The following is a 13,361-nucleotide window of genomic DNA, read 5'->3' as shown; positions in this document are numbered from 1 at the left end:
CTCCTCTTCTTCATGACTGTTTGTTTCTCCTCCACTTTTATGCTCTCAACTTATGTACAAACATCCCCCTGCCCCGATCACCCACCCCTGCACTTTTCAGCATTCAAGCTACTTCTTGAGACTGCATCGGTTTGAGAAAATTGGGGGAGAAACAGGGACAGGGCAAGAGTGGAGCTCCTCCCTGTGCCCTATCTGGACAGGCTAAGTGCACTACAGTTTGAGAACTGTTGCTAGAAACCTTGTATACTTTGGGATGCATGAATTAGTCCTACCACAGAAATTAATTTTAGAAAACACTTTTATATTATAAAGTAGTTGATTTGGAACTAGAGACCCCAAGACAATGTGGTTTCTGCTATACCAATCTTATATGTGCTAGATTTCTGTATATGATCTCAGTTGATGGCAACTGTACAGCTTTGCGAACTGTGCTGACTGTATCCTGTGATATTTGCTCGAGCTGCAGCATGTCTCCTGTATTTGCATTAATGGAAAGTCTGCACGAATAGACTTTGAATGTTGGTTCGTTTCTTCTCAAGCTGAATAGTTAGTGATTGGGAAATGCAGAGCCACTCGAATTTGTTTCTGAGATAAACTTGTATGGAGATATTGTCCTTAATTACAGATATTTGATATGACAATAGCAATTGCAATTTGTCAAGCTATATTCTGCTCTGAAAAGTGTTAATAAAATTTATTTAAAACTTATTTATTCTCTTTACTTTTGATCCATTTTGCACTCATTGTGAGTATTACTATTGGGCAATGGTACATTATAATCCACACTTATACTTGGAGTCCATTGTGACCATTTAAAGTTTCGATACATGCAAAGCTTCCTCTTTAACAGTTTCCCTTCATCCAGTTCTAAAAAGTTAGCATTAATCACTGAACAGCCACATTTCCATTTTCCACACTAGTAATCTGTTCACTTAATAAAACTGACAATTGGGGTAAAATTTTGGGTACTCGGGTACTGTGAATCCCTGATCGTTAGGAACCTTTTTAAGACCGGTCAAACCTATTTCACAGAAGACTCTTGCTACTAGAGGCACTGGCAATAATCGTTCAATGTCCCCTGGATTCACAGGAGGTGCCGGAGGACTGGAGAATTGCAAGCATTACACCCTTGTTCAAGTAAGATTGTAAAGATCTGCGCTGCAGTTATAGACCAGTCAATTTAACTTCGGTGGTGGGGAAACTTCTAGAAACAATTATTCGGGATTGAATTAATAGTCACATGGAAAAATGTGGATTGATTCGGAAGAGTCAGCATGGATTTGTTGAAGGAAAATCATGTTTAACTAATTTGCTGGAGTTTTTTGAAGAAGTAACAGATGATTGATGAGGGTAAGGCCATTGATGTGTATATGGACTTCCAAAAGGCATTTGATACAGTGCCACATAACAAACTTGAGAGGAAAGTTATAGGTCATGGAATAAAAGGGACAGTAGCAATGTGGATACAAAATTTGCTGAGGGATAGGAAGCAAAGAGTAATGGTTAATGGCTATTTTTCCAGCTGGAAGAAGGTTTGTAGTGGAGTTCCCCAGGGGTCGATATTGGGACCCTTGTTCTTCCTGATATATGTAAATGATCTAGATCTTGGTGTGCAGCGGACAGTTTCAAAGTTTACAGAAGACACACAACTTGGGAGACCTGTAAACTGTGAGGAGGACATTGTAGAACTTCAAAAGGACACTGACACATTGGTGGAGTGGGCAGACAGGTGGCAGATGAAGTTCAATGTAGAGAAGTGTGAGGTGATACACTTTGGTACAAAGAACATGGAGAGACAGTATAAAATAAAGGATACTATTCTAAAGGATGTGCAGGAGCAGAGAGAACTGGATACATATGTACATAAGTCATTAAAGGCGGCAGGACAGGTGGAGAGAGTTGCTTCTAAAGCATACAGTATTCTAGGCTTCTTTAACAGGGGCGTGGAGTATAAGAGCAGGGAGGTTATGGTGAAGACACTGGTTAGATCTCAGCTGGAGTATTGTACGCAGTTCTGGGCGCCACACTATAGGAAGGATGTGAACACATTGGAGAGAGTGCAGAAGAGGTTAATAAGAGTGGATGAGAAACTTCAGTTATGGGACTGTTTTCCTTGGAGAGGAGAAGGCTGTGAGGAGACTTGATAGAAGCTTTCAAAATAATGAAGGGCCTGGACAGAGTAGATAGGGAGAAACCATTTGTGCTTGTAAATGGATCGCGAACCAGAGGGCACAGTTTTGAAGTGTTTTGCAAAAGAAACAAATGCGAGGTGAGAAGAAACGTTTTCACACAGCGAGTAGTAAGGATCTGGAGTGCGCTGCTGGAAGTGTGGTGGGGGCAGCTTCAATTGAGGCATTCAAGAGGGCATTGGATGATTATTTAAATAGAAACAATGTACAGGGTTACGTGGACAAGGCAGGAGATTGGCACTAAGTTAAAATGCTCAGAGCCGATGCAGACACGATGGGCCGAATGGCCTCCTCCTACACCATAACAATTCCGTGACTATTGCCACGTAGATATTGAGGACAAGGTGTGATAGTGTAACATGATTAAAGTCACTAAGTCTGTCACTTATGATTTTGAACAAAGCAGTCTTTGTGCTCAGACCAAAACTGGACTGGAAGTTTCAAACTTAGGAACAGCAGGGTGGACAAGAATGATTTTGGACAATGACGACACATTTAAAGGTCTGGTGGTAGTTTCAGAGGATAGAGGAACCTAGATTGTTCCTTTTGTCTGAGTTATAGTAGTTTTAAAAAGAGTGGAACAGAACTTCAAGAGCCATTGGTGATATTAGCAACCAAGAAGGTTGTTGAGTTTGGGAGTGGACAGTGAGCACAAGAAGTAGATCATTGATTTTAATTTATTCAATTTTCACTGCCTTTTAGCATTTTGCTTTTATCCTTATTTATTGTTTATATTTCAAAAGAATTAAATATCACTTCAGTTTTTCATTTTCTCCAGCTAAAGCTTCGCAGCTATAATATTACAAATGATAGTGGGAAAGCCTGTGGTGACTAATTGGAATGTTCAATTTTATTGAAGAAAACATTGGAATCAATTCTAATTAAATGTTTATGATAGTCCCTCATCAATAAAGATCTTTAACTTGAGCGTCAGCAACACTGATTCAGCTAATAGTATAACAAGCTTAAGCAAATTTTACATCAAGAAAACTCAGCCATTTAGGTGTTTTACATTTTGTGCAAGACGTGTCTCTGTGACAGTTCCCAATGTTTACATTGGTTAAACTGGTTCATGTTCTATTACTGACCCACATTTTATAGATCTATGATTCAGCGATTGAGATAATTAGATGATTTTTAAAATTGAAACCTGGAGAATGGGCACTTGGTTGTTGGCCTCTGAACCACATGATTACTAAATGACTCCCCCTTTCAACTATTATTTCACTGAGATAACTGATTTTCAAACTGTAAGCAGATATCATGATTTTTGTAAATTGAAACTGAGGACATCGGCTCATTAAATGATTCTTGAGTGTATTTTACATTTTCAACACTGCTTTGAAGTACTTCTCTTATTTTCCCCTCTCTCCCCCTCATGAAGTACTTGCACTACCTGTGTCAGAGAGTAGGTAACCTGGGCCAAGCCAAGGGAAGATCCTCCCATTGTAGCCAGTAATACTACTTTTTTGAGAGCTGTCTGTTCTCCACTTGGTGTCTTCTTATGCCAGCACCAGTGAGATTGAGCGCTCAGCAGAATGGAGAATCCAAGAATATTGCTTTAACTGCATAGTTGCACAGATTGCTAGTCCAATCATCATGCTATCCTTTAATAATGTAATTGCTAATTATATATGTATACTGACACTTCTAGGCATTAGTGAAAAGGGTCAGATGTTCATTCGGATGCTGCTGGTAATAAACCAGTAATAGCATTGAAAGAACTAGGATTTTGAATTCAAATTATCAGCAATGCTTTATGGTGTCATATCCAGCATGAACCTGTTCATTAACAAGATATTATTGATGTAATCATGACCACTCATTAATTTAACTGATTATTTGCCTTATGTACAGTTTTTTTTAAAATGAAATGCACCTTTCTTAGCTGTTTGAAATGATTAATGTTAAATGCTTTCGTTCTAAAAATAAAAACTAATATCAATGGTAATGTGCAGATGTGCTTTGAATTTCGTGCAGAAATTATGTTTTTAATGAAATGCTTACGGAATTGAGGTAATTAACATAAACTGCAGAAATAATTGTACATTTTGGCATGGTTTTAATGAAATTTAATGAAAAGGCTAACTCAGCTAGCTGCTTGTATAATTCAGCAGCAAACTAGTGTCACATGTTCCTAAACGTACCACAGATCCTGTGGAATTTTTATAGATTTCAAGGAAAATAAAATCGATGACCTAAATATTTGCAGTAGAGGTTTATTGACACGTATATATTACAGGGTGAGACCACAATTCAATTTTAGATTTTTCAAAATTGCATGTAGCAGAATATAGAGGGCATCATAATGTATACCAGTTCAAAGCTTAATGCACATCTCTCAACTTCAGTTCCTACAGACTGGATATAGTGCAACAAATTCATTAAAACATCTGTTGACAAAACTATAATCAGAAAATTGAAGAGAAAAGTACCAACATCTGAAGGTCGAAAATCAGTGCTATGGGTTGAAAATGATAACCAGCCTTCTTATATTTATTATGTGTACCTGAACATGATGTTTTAGATTATATCCTCAATGAAACCACTAGAGTGTTTAATCCCTTGAATCAATTTGTTGGTTACTTTATCAAGTGCACAATTTTACTTTTTCAAGTAATTAGACATTGATTACCTTCTGCTTTCTAGTGATAGAAGATAAAACCCTAGAAGCTTACAGTGTGGGAAGGATCCATTTAGCCCATTTTGTCAATGCTAACTCACTTAAACCTCCCTCTCTTTGACTTTCTTTGTTATAATGAAATAAACTTACTCTGCTCCAGAGAAAAAAAATCTCGGGCATCTAGAATGGCTTCTCATAACTATGATTTCCTATTCGTAGCATCATACTGGTGAATCTACACTCTAGGCTGTGTCTTCAATGTGCTTTTTATAATGGTGCAGTTAAAACGATAAATCATACTCTTTACTGTGACCTAACAATGTTTAGTACAAACTTATCATTACCTATTTACTCATTTTTATAAATGAATTTTGCGTAGTTCTCAAACTTTTCTGGTTGAAGAACCTCTTCTCATATGGAGTCGTAATCACAGACACTCTATCCAAATTATAATTTGATGTAATATTCATTAATTTCAAAGTACTGCATGTAAAGAGAACTTTAACAATGTTTTTAAGAAAATAAATATTTAATTGCCTCTATCAGCATGATAGGTGTGCCTGGTTCTCACTGCATATTACATGGGACTTTAAATATATTAAAAAATCCTTCCCTTAAAGCTAAACTCACCTAGCACCCACCATCATGGTAACTGCATGTCTACCATCTTTGTGCCGCTCTTGGCACTACTCCATGCACACCCCACTCCTGGGTGAGATAACCATGTCACTGTGTTGCACATGTGACAGCCACATTCACTCCCAGCTAGCACCAAACTATTTGGCCACAGCTCAATTATTTTGCAGAACCCCTAGAAAGTCTCTAATGACTCCAGGGCTCTGCAGACCCAGATTTATGAACCACTGTGCTGGACAATCCACAACGAACCCTCATACTATCCCAATAGCCTTATAGCCTTCAAGTATTTATTCAGTTTCCTTTAAAGGATGAAATAGTCTCTGCCCACAACCACTCCCTGTGCAAAGCATTTGGTGCTCCAGCAACCCTTTTCATAAAGAAATTTCACCCCTCATTCATTGTCATTCAAAAATTCATGACTTATAAATGATCTCCCTCCCCCAACTAGAAGAAGTCTTTGTACATTAACCCTTACACTCAGATTTTAATAAAACTCATTTAAAACTCTTCCCTGGCTTTCTCTGTTATGATGAAAAAAAGCTTTCTCTGCTCCAAAGGAAAAAAAGTCCCAAGTATCTGAAATGGCTCCTCATAACGTGATTTCCTATTCAGAGCATCATCCTGGCGAATCTACATTCTAAGCTATGTAGCTTTAGTGTGCTTTTTATAATGATGCAGCTTAAACTATATCGTGTTCCTATCTGTGGCCTAACAATGTTGAGTACAAACTTATCATTAATAATTTGCTTTTATAAATTAATTTTGCAAGCCATTTCTAACATTAATAAAGACATTCTTTGATCAAATAATACAAAGAATTTAAACAAGTTGATTGCTTGAGGTAGAGCTGGTGGAGTTATTCCACTAAATCACTTTACAGTTAATGTACATCTTTTTTATTTGCATGGTGAGAATTTATCGAAATGGCAGTTTAACAAGAAGTTATACCAGATAAATTTCTTTTTCTCAGCTGGATTATTTTTTAAGTTTCCATGTGGCTTCCCTTTAGTCTATGCTTCTCCAGCAGTGATGTCTTCATAAAATAGTAATAAATGTAGAATTATGTATCCTAAAATGACTAAACATCATAAATATGCAGCTTTATAGATGCCTAATTTATGTTGCTGGGTGAGGAGTTCTTTGAGTTGCCTTGCATGTCAGTGTTGTATTTTAGCAATCATTGTGCTCTAGTGTGCATTAAAATATGGGTCTTTTGTCATTTTTATCTAATGCTGTTAGAAATAAAAGGACAAATTATTTTCTAAATGATGTGCTTTTCTAAAGGTCTTGATAAACTAAAGTTCTGAAACGTCATCATGTGAAGAGCTGGGAAAAATAATCTCTCAGATCTTTATCAAAATTTCCAGTAAACTTTCAAAAGAAAATTAAAAATAAAATATAATGATAAGAGCAACCAGAGGGAGAAGTTAATTAGTTATCAGCACAGTTATTGTATCCATCATTTTAATTATGGACCTCATGTTCCTTGCTCATAAAATGATAGACGAAAAAATCTCTATACATTTAGTGTCTGTTTGAAGGCTCCAAGCACATCAAAGTTTGGGACGACATCAAAAATTGCCAAACCACAACTTACTGATCGATGCTACCCCTGCATGCATTGTCGCCTTGGAATGCACTTCAGAGTGTGGCATTCTCTTGTGTCGCATTGTTAATTCACTTCCTATCCGCAAAGCTTACTACTTATTGTCTCGACGCTTGGACACATTTTTAACTCGGTTTTACTGGCAACCATTTTTAAGCCACTGACCACCAGGTGGCCCTGTGGGATGACATTCTGAAATATTACTTCCAACTCCTTTGGCATCTGTACATACTATTAAGAGTTAAGTAGGTAGTGTTGGGCACATGTCGTCCACAATCCAGCAGCTTTTATTTTGTCTGATGTTAGCCGGACTTTGCCTACATTGATCTTTATTCCATAATCACTGCTGCACTATTCAGCCTTTTGTACCACCAACTACAGTCCATTCATGGTACTTATTGCTTAGACTCTTATGAGCAAATATGATAGCTTTCACTAGCTCCCCTCCCAATCTCTCTCCCCGCCCCGCAACACACACACTTTCTCTACTCAATTTTTTTTCTCTTAACCATTGCTTGCACATGATGTTGGACAGCACAGGTGACTGGCAATATCCATGTACTCCTAATCACTCCTAGTGTTAAAATTCTCCATCTGCTTTAATAGTTGCAGTTTGTCCTTGATCAGCCATCTCTCTCTCCAATCTACACCAATATTGTTTAGTACCTCCATTAGCTTGGCCAGTTCACTCTTTCAAAGGCTGTTTCAAAATCTCAGAAGAGGTGCTTTAAACATCCATTTACACAGAACTCTCGTTTTTCCCTATTGCCTCTCGTTCTACATATTCTGCCGGATTGATCTTTGTCAAGATTTTGTTCTGCTTTTGCTCTTCGCTTGTACGTAATTGGTGTATAGTCTGAGAGGCATATGGAATTAAACTGATGGCACAGAATCCATCACAACATTGCTAGTATTTGGCTTCCTTTCCACGATTATGTTCATGAAATCATCTTGCCATTCCCCTTTCAAGTACACAATTTCACGCAAATCAGCAAGGTCATTTGCTGCCACCTCCATCATATTATTTTGAACTCCACTAATTGCAATTACTACTTCACATCCAAGCAACTCAAGACCCAATCATCCAGCTCTTCTTGCTTCCTTTCAATCTCAACTGGCTTTTCCTCTTTGAAACACATTTCTTTAACATTTCTTGCCATTTTTTTTCTTTGAGTTGTTCGGTTAATGGTTGTCCATCTTTATTTTTAATTTACTTTAGCTCTCTTGCTTGTCTCTTTAAATCATTTTGCTCTCCTAATGAATGAACTTTGCCTCCAATTCCTCTAACTCCTCACCAGGCCCCTTCAGCCAGATTTCTGTAGTCTTCTTAGCCCCTCCTGAGCTCATTTTCAATGTAGCCCATGTTGTTTACCCTCCTCTGTGTTCGCTTTTTTCTATTTCCATTGTTTAGCCATTTCAGCCAGCTTTTTATTGATTACCTAAAATTCCTTTGTGCTTTTCCTATTTACCAGAATTGTGGTTTGCTTAGTACTTTCCCTGATCACCTCCAGAAACCTGCAGCAGGTCTCATTTACGCTTTTCTCTCTTGATATTTTCTGGAGACAGAACATTATCGGATTGATTACATCTTGATGAAAAAGGGATACACCAATAGTGGAAGGAATGAATGCTCGTACTTTACTCTGGTACTGAGGTCGATTCAGACCACAATTTGGTTGCGATGGAAGCTTCATTGAATGTGAAGAGAGTAAAGGATGGTGTACATAGGAAAAGCATGAATTTGGAAGAACTGAAAAGTGAAGGTGGGTTAAGGTTCAGAGAAGAGACTGATAAAGTGAAAAAAAAACACTCTGGGAAAAGATATATCAGCTAGAGCAAACTAAAAGAGTAAAAAAGAGGGACCAAGTTTAAACTCGTAAAAGGCAAATCTAAGATTGATTTGGGAAGTCCTTCAGACAATGATCAATACATGAAGTACAAGTCCGGGTAGAGTAGTAGAGGTGCAAACCTGGAACAGAGAGGAAGAAAAATGCATTGAGGATAAGTATTGACCTTCCTAAAATGTTGAACTAAGATTGGTTTAACAGCCTTCCTGATCAGAATCTTGTAAAAAAAAAACAGCACTTGAACAAATGCAAAAACATGGATGTTCCATTTGAATCTTTAAGAGGCTGATACCAAATCTATAGCATTGCATGCAAAATAGAAAAGGCAGGTGTGATGTTTAATTTCACTTGGTCAATAAATGTGCTGCTTTCTTTGCATCCATGTTGAAGATAGACATCCAGAATAGTGATGAGATTGGCATTTTTTTTTCTAAAACCATAGCAGATGAAACTCACTTTTTAAAGATTTCTGTGCTGCATTGCAAGATTCCCGAGAGACGCCTGGTGTACAATTCTGTCCTTTGACACTGTATCAGAAAGTTAAGAAAACAGATGAGAAGTTACCAGGAAATCTGCATCTTGTTCTTATTGGATTATGATGAATTTACTCCACTACAAATCCCAAACCAGTGGGATATACAAGCAAAATACGTTCATAAGCAGAATTTGCTTGCTTTTCATAGGGGAGCAGGCAGTAAATTCCAGGTAGATGCTAAGTTTGTTTCTATATTCATACGAGGTTGCTCTGGACACGGGCTTCCTTTCATCTCATGACAGGAGGAGACTTTTTTCCAAAATGATTCTTCAACAGGGCGAGTAACCTGTCATATATTAGTGAATCAATCAGAAAAGAGAGCAATCCACTAAGTCTCTCAATAGAAAGAGGTTTAAATTAATTATGAAACCGTTCTACTTCAGAAAGCACAGTTCTTTTCGAGGATGATTGAGTATGAAGAAGCTACATTAATTCAGGTCACTGAATTCAGCAAAATAGCATACAGAAGTGAGTACAATCCCTCCTACGTTTAATAAAGTTACAAGCTATAAACAAAATAAATTGGAAACTTAACACATTTAATATTCTGGCATATTCATAATGAAGCATTTATACAATTTAGCTAGTAATTTGATGTAAGCTACATTCTTATCAGTTGTATAACATGGAGATGTAGAGATGTGAATGGGAGAATACGGGTGTGGGCTTTGTTCAAATTTTGCATAGGACCCATATCCTTAATGAAAAGAGGTCACCCCTAGTAATTTTTTTATTCTTTCATGGGATGTGGGTGTTGCTAGCAAGGCCAGCATCTAATTGCCCTTGAGCTGAGTGGCTTGCTTATCCATTTCATATGGCAGTTAAGAGTCAACCATATTGTGTGGGTTTGGAGTCACATGGAGGCCAGACCAGGTAAGAATGGCAGATTTCCAGATGATAGCAATTGATAGTTACTGAGACTAGCTTTTAATTCCAGATTTTATTAATTGAATTTTTAAATTCCATCAGCTGCCCTGGTGGGATTTGAACCCATGTCACCAGAGCAATTAGCTTGGGCATTTAGATTAGTAGTCCAGTGGCATTGTCAGTGCACCACCATCTCCCCTCTACGGTTAACAATTTTTTTCATTACTACACACTAAAAAATCGTGCCAGGCTATTTCATTCATCCAGGTGGATGAGAACTTTATGTAGCATACCTACCAGTGAAGTCATATTTTGTATTGTTGAGTCTATCAGACATGATGTGTAAACTTGAAATACCTTTGCTAAAGCCAAAGTTAATATATTAAATAAACATGTCAGTTTGCCATGAAAATGAATACTGAAAAAGTCCAGGCACATCCTCTAACTCCAGTTCTCACAGGCTCCCCTGACTGAAGGTATTCAGCAGAACCCTAGTTGGCAAATTTAACCACTGATTGGTTTGCTTCCCTCCAGGCAGCTTTTGTTGGTTTATTGAAGGAAATATTAAGTGCTGCGTTTGCTTGTCTCTGTTTTGGGATTAGTATCCAGTTTAACAATCATAAGATTTCACCTGGGCTTAGACCAAGTATCCCATGTATTGAACTGCAGAGCAACACGCTTCTAAGCATGCCAAGGATGTAGGACCAGGAAGCACAAATAAAAATGAGTGAAAAGTAAATTTGAACAGGTATGTGGAAAAATATCTTTATTTAAAGAGGGCTAAGTGTTTGCAATATACAAATGGCCAACAACTGCATTATTTCTTGATCTAAACTCAAAGAATTATGAGATTACTCTCAAAGCTAATAGGGAAAAATGTAATTGGTCCACTCTAAATGGCTTCATTAAAAAGTTACAAATTAACTTCATCGACCTTTTTGTTTTTGTAATTCCTGTATGTTTGGGATGATAGACTATGTGCACATATTTCCAAGTAGATGATGAAATTGATCAGTTATCAAAAAAGAGATACTAAGCTAATTTTACTTTCTTAACTATGAGCTCACCTGGTTATTTAGGTCCAAAGAGCCTTGTTCCTACTTTCCTAAGCTGTTTAAGTTTGTCAGAAAATAAAATACAGAATAGGTGACCAAAGTACTGAGCTCTGGAAGCAAGGGCAGTAAATTTGAAACATTAGCCTAAATCTTCCAACTGCCAGCTCTTGGGAAACCAGACATTAACTGACAATGCATGTCATGACCCTGTGGATGTCCTAATGTGTGGACCTATGTGGGAATTGCCTAGGAAGCTTAAACTTCCAATGGACAATTCCCCTGCTCCCCGGATTCCTCCAAGAATGTCACAGACTCTGAGCTAGAATCAAGACTTTGTGGAGAAATCTGCAGTACTTACCTTGATAGTTACCCAGGAAATGTTAGACAGGTTAAAACCCCTGGGCAGCTGCACAATGAACCCAATTCCGGCCCCCCCCCTCCAACCACCACCACCAAATTGCCATACCTGCACACTCGACCGGGTGCAGCTACCACCTCAACCCGACCCAACTACCTCCTCACCCACCCACCCACCTCATGCATTCTGTCAATTAAGTGTGCCCCTGATTTGCCAGTGGAAATTCATCAAAACCAAGTTGGAAATGGTTGCTCATGGGCAAATGTGGAAAAGATAATTAGAACCATAATGAGCAATTCTACAAAGAGAGAGAGAGCAGTATCCCACCAGAGACGTGGTCTAAACAGTTTTTGCGCTAAGCAAGTTTGTATTGTAAAGAATTGTTTCTTGTGGTATTTTAGTATTATGCTAATATAGAAATATTTCTTGTTTCTTATTCCAAAGTTGATGTTGAGTATATTCGCAAAGAAATAAAAGCGTCAGCAGGGTTATGTGACTGGAACATGGTAACAGTTTAATGAGCAATAAAACTGGCATGTGTTCTTTGCTAATTTTAGCTCAGCTTGTTTTGTGTGCTCTGCATTTTTGGAGGTTATCATCTTTCAGTATTACTAAAAATGGACTTTTATTTTGCTGCAATCTCAAATGAACACTGCCTTCGCAACTTGATGACTACAAAGTTAAGGTTGGAAACCAAGCAGATGTGCAAACATAGTCCACGCCACAGAACATTTGTCGCTAAACCACTGCATGATGGCCATAAACTTAAGTCTTTTGGTGATTTCTCTTTTCAGTTGAAACTGAAGTATTTGTCCAGTGTACTTTATAAAGGAAACAGCTGATCTTATTACTTGAGTAATGACTTCTTTAGTAGCTTGTAAGTTTTACCTATCAGTGACTGGTCATTTGTGCATTCTAACAGGTGATCATTTTAATTGGTGCCTGGCAAAAAACAAGTGATAGCAAGTCAGTAGTCCAATTTTTTCCCCCTCACCCCACCCCCAATTGAAGTCAAGTGAGGTGTAAAACGAACAGTTGATTTGCTGTTACCCGTTGTCTCCCAGTGATGAAAGCTAGCATTACCTCCTAAATTTAGCAAACTGTTTTCACACTTCTCTTATCTATTGTAGGAAAAATAAACTGGAGTCTTCAGAATTAAATTCACTAGTTTGGTGTTGTGGTATCATAGAATATTTTATGGTATATTAAACCCAAGCCGAGCTTCTGGCCCCATTTCCTCTGCATTATAAAGAATGATGAAATCTGCCTTAATACAGTTGACGAAGAGGTGCTCATCATGCCTTAGTCACCCCCGAAATGGACTATTCCAATACTCTGCAGACCTGGCTCCCACTCTCGATAGAGTGGAACTCATTCAAGTTTATCAACTCAAACAAATAATTTGAATTAGGATTATACCTCCTCCCCGTGTCTTCTGTAAATTTTACCACTATGTCAATATTACTTCGTATTGTCTTGTGAAATAGTTAAACACTAAGTCAGTACACTTGTACTGGTCAGGCTCTGAATGTTTTGAACGCACATTCGTGTTGAGGCTGACTCCTGTATAACTGGGTGGATGCAAACTCCTTGCAGTGCACATATGTAAACATATGCAACAATGGAGATTAAGGGAACTATG

The 13,361-nt window shown here is 37.9% G+C and overlaps 1 protein-coding gene across 6 annotated transcripts in view; it reads left to right on the top strand.

Moving 5' to 3' along the window:
• LOC121280726 (rab GTPase-activating protein 1) overlaps positions 1-13,361 on the top strand; it is a 193,730-nt gene that overhangs the window by 142,109 nt on the left and 38,260 nt on the right. The gene's annotated exons all lie outside the window — the stretch shown is intronic.

The sequence above is a fragment of the Carcharodon carcharias genome, chromosome 8 (assembly GCF_017639515.1).
Source record: "Carcharodon carcharias isolate sCarCar2 chromosome 8, sCarCar2.pri, whole genome shotgun sequence".
In the NCBI taxonomy this organism is placed as follows: domain Eukaryota; kingdom Metazoa; phylum Chordata; class Chondrichthyes; order Lamniformes; family Lamnidae; genus Carcharodon; species Carcharodon carcharias.
Note: the sequence above shows the minus strand (reverse complement) of the source record. Positions and strands in the feature narration are given on the sequence as shown.